Genomic DNA, 9,800 nt, shown 5'->3' on the forward strand with positions numbered 1-9,800 from the left:
TATAGTCTCAGCAGCCACAATCATCATTCTTCAAATCTACATCAATTCACCAATCAAGAATTATCAGTTTACACCAGCAGCTAATCAGCTAACATATAACTTTTGCAAGATTAACTGCAAATATATAAAATTAAAGAAGAACAAAAAAAGCAGGAAAAAAAGAAGAATTTGTAAGTGAACACAAAAAAAGCGTGAAACACCCCAAAGAATAAACTGAACAAATGACAAGTAGCAATATTGAAAACAAACATTACCTGAAATTTTCCCAGACTCTACTTCAACTCTCTCTTGCCGTTAACCCAAAACTCATAGACCGAATCATAATCAAATAAATAACAAACATTATCACCAAATGAATTCCAAAACTGGGCAAAAGCATGCATAGAAACACACATACTAAATTCAAATTCACAAACCTCTCACAAAATCACTGACTTCAGTTGAACAAATGATAAGTAGCAATATTGAAAACAAACATTAACTGAAATTTTCACCTTAGAATATTAATATAACAATTAATCATTGTATCTTTTTATTAGACCATCAATGCAATAATTAATATATGTTCACATCACACATGACTTTTGGAATGCCACTGTAATAATTAATCATTATATCTTTTTATTAGACTTTGGAATACTAATACAGTAATTAATATTTGTCCACACATCACACATCTTACATGGAATCTACGTGTATTTGTTAGAATCCTACGTGGAATCCAAATGACAATCAATAGCAAGGGTGAGTTTCAGGATTATATATATATATAGATTATTTTTTTTTTTATCGTGTTTATATTACAAATCATTTAAACAATTTATTTTTTAATTAAGAACTTATAAAATTTTGATTATAAATCCTCAATTATATAGGTTTGCACTTCAAAAATTACCTAATAAGCAAATGTAATAGGCTTATCTTATCTATGGTAAATATATTTAAAATATTATTATTATATAATAATGCATAACAGGTTTAGATTGAGCTTTTCGAGTTTATTGTACTCCCCTGTTTGGTTGTATTTTATTGCACTCCCCATGGTTATATTTGTTAATATTTGGTGCAAGCGGTCTCGTTGGAGGCATGGGTCTTCTTGTCTCAAGTTCAATACCTTTTTTTTTGGTACATTATCAATTATACTTATTAAATTAATTTATAAATTATAATATTAATTATTTTAGTATTATTATTAACAAATATCTTACAAAATAGTTTTATCATATTATATTATTTAAAATATTAATTAATTAATTAAGATCAATGTTTAAATAATTAATATATTTCTTATTGTGATTTATCATACCTAATTAATTATATACGCATCATAATTATTAATATAAAAATTTTAATTATACCATAAATTAAACATTATTAACATTTTTAGTTAGTTACTATGAAAATAAATATTTATTATTATTATGAATAAATTATATATTTATGATTTTATTCTTATTAATATTAATGAACTGAAATTTTAACTTTCAATTCATAAAATAAATATTTTTAAATGTGTAATATGTTTTTTAGTTTAATATATAACTACAATTAAATATCTAATATAAAAAATATTTTCTTTCTTATAAAAAAATATTTTAGTGGGTAATTAATAATTTAAAAAGAAATATTAAATTATATTAAAGATTTTTAATTTATTTTTTAATATATATATTTATCCAATCTTATATACCACACTAAACATAACACAACATTATATATAATCCAATCCTGTAACGCAACATTAATTGTTAGTCCAATCCTATTTTCTACAATTCAGTCTAATCCCAGGAAAGTAGTCTTATCCAATCCAATCCAAACTCTCGAACTAGTGTTCCTTAGAAAACTACCTAATGAGTCAAACTTGGCCTTTTTCAATTAAGCTGAAATCTAAATATACAAAATTATGCTAAGCTTAACTTCAATTACATGATTGTTGATATTTTTGTCAAACTTATGTTATAGTGACACATTTTGCCAAGTGGCATTTTCTCTTTGATTGTCTTGCCCATCAAGTTTATTTTGATTCATGATATTCTTGTGTGACCTAACTTTACATGTGTCACAATTTCCTTATGTGGTCCTAAAAGGTTGTAAGACTTTATCTGTGATCCTCCAAGAAAGAGAAAAGATATGTTTGTGGTCTAACAAAAAGTTAGAATTGTTTTTGTCCTCCACGTATTCAGCTATGTCAGACTTATGCCTTTTGCATTTTCATTTCATGTGTGCTCATAGTGGATGTGTGCTTGCACACTTATGTTAGACATATGCATGCTGCATTTTGTTTCGCATTTTACTTCGTGTCTGCGCACACCTTTATGTTGTGCTAACATCGCATGTCTGACTTATTTTTCATAAGTTACGTTTTTATCCTTAATAGCTAAGATATTTTTTTTGCATCTGTTGTGCTGTCATTTGGACCACTTACAAGTGTCCCAATATCCTTTCGTGGTCCGAGGAAAATCAGCCTTTTTCCCTTTTTGGTTGTGGTCCTAAACTAAAGTTGAAAACATTTCTATTTTTGGACCAACACATGTCAGCCTTTGTCTGCTAGCCTGACTAGAATTGGAGTGCACAAATTTGGGTTTATCTTCTCCATTCTTGTGACTTTGTTTGGCTAACCTTTATGTTTGTTTTTGCCTTGTGCTCTGAAACTTTCAAAGATTTTTTTCCTTAAAGGTTCCCTATATGTTTTTGTGCTAAACACTTATCATCCTTCATCTTTGTTGAGTTGAAAGGAAGTTCATCTTCTTCCTTGTTTGTTTTTCTTTTTGAACCTGAATATTTATTTCGTTGGTGCTTTGAACTTTTCAAAGAGTTGTTCTTGGTTAGGTTCTTTTATATGGGTTTGTGCTAGAAACTTTCTTGTTTATCTTCATTGTTGAATAGCGGTTGGAACGTGGTTCCTTTGCTGATGTTGGAGCATGTCTTCAGCGACTGAAGCTTTGGTGGAGCTCAAGCATTTTCCAGGAGTGAACTTGGTGTGAAGAGATCTGTGGTGCAACAAGACATTAGAGATTTAGAGTGTGGTGCTAAGTGTAAAGTTGAACAGGGAGTTATTTTTATTGTATCTTAGATCAACTTTGAACTATATCATGTAATGTTTGTTGATTAGTGGATTTGCTTCGATCTGGATGAGGTCCTATGGATGTAAGCTAAAAGTGGATTTAGCCGAACCATGTATATGCTGGGGTGTTTTATCTTTATCGTTTGTGGTTGTTGATTCATGCTTAGCTTGATAACCATTAATCAACTTGGTAAAATCTTCCGCTGCACTTTAAAAATTGGTATCTAATGTTGAATAGAGTTCACCAGCTCTAACAAGGATAACTACTTATTCCTTTTTTATGCAGAGATTATGTCATATGTTATATCCTTAGACCTTAGGGATTAAGGATGGCAACAAACCAACCATTAGGTTCATAATAGGGCTAAGGTGATATAAGGTAACCCAATTATTGATATCCAACACTTTGAAATAATTAATTAAAAAAATGTCATTATTTTATTAAACTATATTTAACATAAGATTCAGAAATAAAAGCACCACCACATCACCATTACTATAATAGTTAGCCATTACCTATAGAGCTCTTTTGAAAAAATTGTTTACATAAAAACATTCCTCAGTATTTGATCCACAAAACCATGTGTCAATTAAGGGTGTGCAATNGCGCAAAAGCTAAGTGTGGGGGAATTTGATAAGAGTGTAATTTAGATATTTTTATTCCTTCCATATTATGTTTTTTGTTATGTTTTATGCCTATTTGAGTTTATTAGAGTTTATTTTGTGAGTTTGGCATAGTTGGATAGACTTTAGGAAATAAGTGATAAAAGATTAGGAAATTCCAGAATTGTTGTTATTCTGACCAGTGCTGCGTTTTTCAGGTTTTTCAGGGAGCTAGATTCCTTGATTGCAAAAGTGTCCTTCAGAGAAATTAAAGTAGACGAATCAATCTTTTCAGGAAGGTATTATAGGTGAGAATCCGAGTTCGTTTGGGTTCTCAGTAGTTGTTGTAAACCTGGACCTGGAATCCTAGTCGCAGAAGGATTCCTTAGCTGAGTATTGGATCTTCGAACGGGCCTAACTGGAGCGTTAGACATCAAAAGCGGGTGATTCAAAAGCCCAGATTCATCTCCAAATCCTGGACTACAATTTTTATGAAGTGATGGAGCCCAGAAAAGATCTTTTACATTGCGAGAATCCTGGCGCAAGCTGGAGACGAATTCTAGAATCCATATCTGATAAGATTTTGTCAAATCTGGAAGTCTATCTTCTAGGAAACGTCTAGGAAAGAAATTCCATGATTCTTGGGGAAGAATTTAGGAAAACACATGTTATTTAATTAGAAATTTTTAGGTGAAACGGGGGGAGGACAGTAGAGTTTTAATTTTCAGAGTTTTTGCTTTCTAGATCAAGATGTGCGGCTAATTTCCTTCTTCAGTTCAAGGGGATTTTGAAGCCTAATTTCATGTCATTGGTGTAACTTAANTTCTATTGTTATTATGCATGCATTGTACAGTTTTCAGTAGATGTTACAGTGAATGAGGTAAGTACATCTTTCATTGAACAACAATTATCTGATCTTACCTCTCTTGTTAGACAATTGGCTGTAGGGAATACGCAACAAGTAAAAGCTTGTGGGATATGTTCAACAATGGGACACCAAACAGACATGTGCCCAACACTTCAAGAGGAAGGGACTGAACAAGTCAACGCAGCAGGAAACTTTCCTGGACCACCGAGGTAACATGATCCTTACTCCAACACGTACAATCCAGGTTGGAGAGATCATCCGAATTTCAGTTATGGAGGAAATAGACAAGTAGGAGGTGGACAGAATTTCTTCCAAAATAGACAACAATAGCAACAAGGTTTTCAACTGAAGCAACCTGCATCACAGAGTTCAAACTCATCCCTGGAAGATATAGTTAAGTCCCTTGCTTTGAATACCAAACAGTTTCAACAAGATACAAGATCTAGTATTCAAAGTCTGGAGAATCAGATGGGTNGGATATTGAACCGAGAACTGATTGTTTAACCTGATATTTTATTTCTCTATTTTACTTTAGTTTGCCTTGATTACAAACCCCCTTTCATTACTGTTGTCAGGTTTACTGTTTAGAGTTTAATTTGCGTTTCTGTTGTTTTTATTGTTTTAGAATATAGAAATTAATCGAGTCATTCCCTGTGGGATCGACCCTTGCTTGCCCTTTCTACAATTCAATAGTTAGGTTAGTAAGGTTAATTAATTTGGTGCATTCGGCACGCTACCACCCAACATCTAGTCCTCCAAGCTATCTTTCTTAGAGTATTCCACTATTTGCCTTGGTTGATCTCCCAACCAAGCAAATCTTATACAAATAGCTTTCTTCCAAGTGCTATCAAACATTTACACACAATTGCTTTGCAATATGCAATCAAAACTCTCACACACACTGATACGAAATCAAGTTTCCAATTCCTATTTCATCTCATTTCACTCATACACTCAACAATCTAACACCAAAACACACAAGATTCAACCAACTCAACACTAATTCGGCCAAGACACAAACAAGCACTCTCAATCTCTTTTAACACCTTAGATCATCTATCCTAACATGCAAATATTCTCCAAAGATCAACCAGCCAAGACAACTCTCAAAATTGGAACAAAGAGATCACACACAAACCAAACCGAGAATCAGAAAATGGGGTTCAAAATGCAAAGAACTTACTAGGATAAATTGCCAAGGAACATTCAAGCTTAAAGGAGACTCAACAGACTTGAATTAATCCACCACCGAGCTTAGGCTGAAACTTGGATAAAGGAAATGCAAGAAGATTCAACTTCCATTGAAATACCATTCATCATATTCAGTTGTCTACTTTTACAAAAATGGGAGAGTTACCTTTATATAGGCATTACAAATAAGGGAATTGCCCTTTACAAATATCTCAAAATATTACACATAAATTAAGGGCTTAATTCTCCACCACATATCCAAAACATAAGGTCATACCTATTTAATGCAATAGTACAACCACTCCCTTAATTTTAGGATCTATCTCTCTAACAACTAATTACTTGGCTAACCTTCACCATTTGAGTCAAATAACATCCAATCATTGGGCTTGGGCCAAATAAACCTTTCCACACTTGATGCCTATGGTTTAGGCCAATAAAAAGGCCTTGAGAAATGTCTTAGACCTTTAGCACTCCATGGACAAGCTTGTGGACTTCCTTGAGTGATTGGGACAATTGGTGCATACCTTGCAAAGCTTGGGCTTCTTGATTCTTCAATGGAAACTCTTGCACAACCAATGACTCATTTAGGCCTAGAATCTTGTCATCCTCCCAGGGTTAAGTCGGATTTGTCCTCAAATCCGAAAGTTCTCCATCTTCCAAGTAAGGAGACAAATCCCCAATATTGAAAATAGCCGAAACATTACCAAATTCAGAGGGCAAATCAATCTTGTATGCATTGTCCCCAACTCTTCCAAGAATCTCAAAAGGTCCATCGGCTCTAGGTGTTAACTCGCTTTTCCTCTTGGAAGGAAACCTCTCTTTTCTCAAATGAACCCACATAAGGTCACCAGGTTGGAAATAAGTGGGGTTCTTATGCTTGTTGGCTTTCTTTCTATAAGCTTCATTAGATTTGGCTATTTGGGCCCTAATTGACTCATGTAGCTTCTTCATAGACTTGGCCTTCTCTTTAGCATCAAGATTCACTTTTATGTCAAGGGGTAAGACACTTAATTCTATGGGAGTGATAGGATTAAGACCATAAAGGACCTCAAATGGGGAATGGTTGGTGGTAGCATTGGGGAATCGATTGTAGGCAAATTCAGCATGGGCTAGTTTGTTCTCCCAATCTCTTAAACTCTTACTCACCAAGGTTTTTAGGATGGTTCCTAAAGTTCTATTTGTGACCTCCGTTTGACCATTAGTTTGGGGGTGATGGGAAGTGCTTAATAAGAGTTTAGTATCCAATTTATTCCATAAAGATCTCCAAAAATGACTAAGGAATTTGGTATCACTATTCGACATAATGCTTTTTAGAACACCATGCAATCTCACAATCTCTTTGAAAAATAACTCAACCACATGTGATGCATAATTGTTCTTGTTGCATGCAATAAAATGTGTCATTTTAGAGAATCTATCAACAACAACCATTGTGGAATCCTGACCTCTTTGAGTTCTTAGCAAGCCTACAATGAAGTCCATGCTTAGGTCTTCCTAAGCTTGATTAGGAATCGGCAATGGAGTATACATCCCTAGTTTGAAATGGCTCTTGGCTCTATGACAAACTCCACATCTAACCACTATGATTTGCACATCCCTAAACATCTTCAGCCAATAGAAATGCTTTCTAAGAACTTCCACTGTTTTGGTAACCCCAAAGTGACCTGCAAGCCCTCTTCCATGTACCTTTCTCACAAGCAACTCTCTAAAACTCCCATTAGGCACACATAGCTTGTTACCCTTGAACAAAATACATCTTAGACTACATAATCTTCAAAGCTGCCCTTAGTACACTTAGCCATGATTGCGGCCATTTCTTCATCTTGCTTGTAGTGCTCCCTCATCATGCTAAACCCAAGTACTTTTGCATCCAAAATGGAAAGGATGGAGTACTTTCTTGACAAAGCATCAACCAACACATTAGTGCTCCCTTGCTTGTACTTAGAAACAAATGAAAAAGATTGAAGGGACTCAACCCATTTGGCATGCCTAGAGTTCAACTTATGCTGCCCATTGATGAACTTAAGAGCTAGGTGATCCAAATGTAGCACAAATTGTTTAGGCCTCAAGTAATGACTTCAATGATCTAATGCCCTAATAATGGCATAGAACTCTTTATCATATGTGCTATATTTCCTCCTAGAATCATTGAGCTTCTCACTAAAATATGATAATTACCTCTTGTCTTGAGTAAGGATTGCCCCTATTGATGCATTGATTTTACAACATGTAATGTGTAGCAAGTGCAGTAGTCGCAACAAGTAATAAAATGATGAGTAGAGTATCGTTCCCACGAGGATTGCGTGTCAAGTACTAATTTTCCTAATTTGTATCAAGTTGGAGCAAATGAAAGATGTTTGGAGAAAAATCAAGCTAAAGTTAAAACAAAATCCATTACGTAATTTAAAAGCTAATTAATGGCAGCAAAATCAGTTCAAGAGAAATATCAATTAAAACAAAGCTGTTAGAGTTTTGACTTCATTAGGATTTTATAAATTAATCTACGATTTATGTTACTTCTACATTTACATGCAAGGATTATAAATCGGACACCCTAACATGTAAAACATACCTTCTCAGGCTATGTTTTCCTACTTATCCCTATTAAGCTTCCGCACCCAACAAAATAAAGGTTAATAGTTCCACGTCCGTTAAGCTAAATGGAATCCTAAATTGATTTCATGGATTCTCAAACCTATCTCTAGCGTTCAATCAATCAATGGCATTTACCCTAAGAGGCTAATACATGATTCACTTCTCATTCTCATCATGCTCAACAAGTAATGTCAATAAGAACAAGGGTAAATACACAATCCATGCAATAGAATGTAAAAGCAACATCAATTTATTGATTAGACATTAAAATCCCAATTACATCAAAACCTTAACCCAAAAATGAGTTAGTTCATACTAAAATTAAAGCAAATCAAAATAAAAGCTGTAAACACAGAATTCAACATGATGGAATAACGAAAAGAGAGTAAATTCTTCTCTAATTGATGAACCCAAAGGCTTCCAATCTTCAATTTCTCTCTTTTTCTCCAAACAAAGTTGAACTCCTCTAAAATAACTAAGTCCCCTTTATATAGTTGATCCCAGAACCTAAGACTCATCCCATACAATTAAAACGCATAGTTTTAATAAACTGTAAATTGCAGTTTTCAGCATCGAGTTGGATTTTATTTCACTATCTGACTCGAGAGTTTCTCGTTGTGGGCGAAGAATATACTTCGCCACGGCAAACTTTTCTAAACTATTATGAAATTATGAAACTGCCCTCTGCTTGCTTCTTTGCTTGAATCTTCACTCTCAGTGATCTCCAATAGGAACAAGCTTCATAGTGCTTCGAATCCGCATAAGAACTTTCCCGATTCCTAGAATTCGCTTGATTCTGGGTCCAGAAACTCAATTCCACTCAGTGTTTGCTCTAACTGCACGTTTTGGCCTAAAATATAAAATATATGAAATTAAGTAGCAATTCAGGCACAAACTTAAGAAGAAGTATCCAAAATCCAGCCAAAAAGCATAAATAAAATAGTGTAATCCTAGGATTATCACCTATTCCAACTCCACTTGCATCACACTCAACCTAAAATAATTTGTTGAAATCAGGTAAAGTTAGGATAGGTGCTTCATAAATCTTCTTCTTGATCACTTCAAAAGCCTCACTTGCCTCTTTTCTCCACTCAAAATTTTCCTTCTTTAAACATCGGTGATGGGTGACATAAGGGTACTAAAATTGGGCACAAATCTCTTATAGAAAGAAGCTAAACCATGAAAATTCCTTACTTCACTACTGGTTTTAGGTTCGAGCCAACTCTTAATTGCATCTACTTTTGATTGATCAACTATTATACCCTCTCTTGAACCTACATAGCCTAAAAACACAATGCTCTTCAGAAAGAACTCACATTTCTCCATCTTAGCAAACAACTTTTGCTCCCTCAAGACATCAAACACTTGCCTAAGATGGCTAACATGCTCACCCTCACATTGGTTTATACACTGGAATATCATCAAAATAACCCACTACAAATCTGCTTAAGAAAGGTTTTACTATCTTATTCATCA

Source organism: Pistacia vera, unplaced genomic scaffold, assembly GCF_008641045.1.
Source record: "Pistacia vera cultivar Batoury unplaced genomic scaffold, PisVer_v2 Contig578, whole genome shotgun sequence".
Taxonomy (NCBI): Eukaryota; Viridiplantae; Streptophyta; class Magnoliopsida; order Sapindales; family Anacardiaceae; genus Pistacia; species Pistacia vera.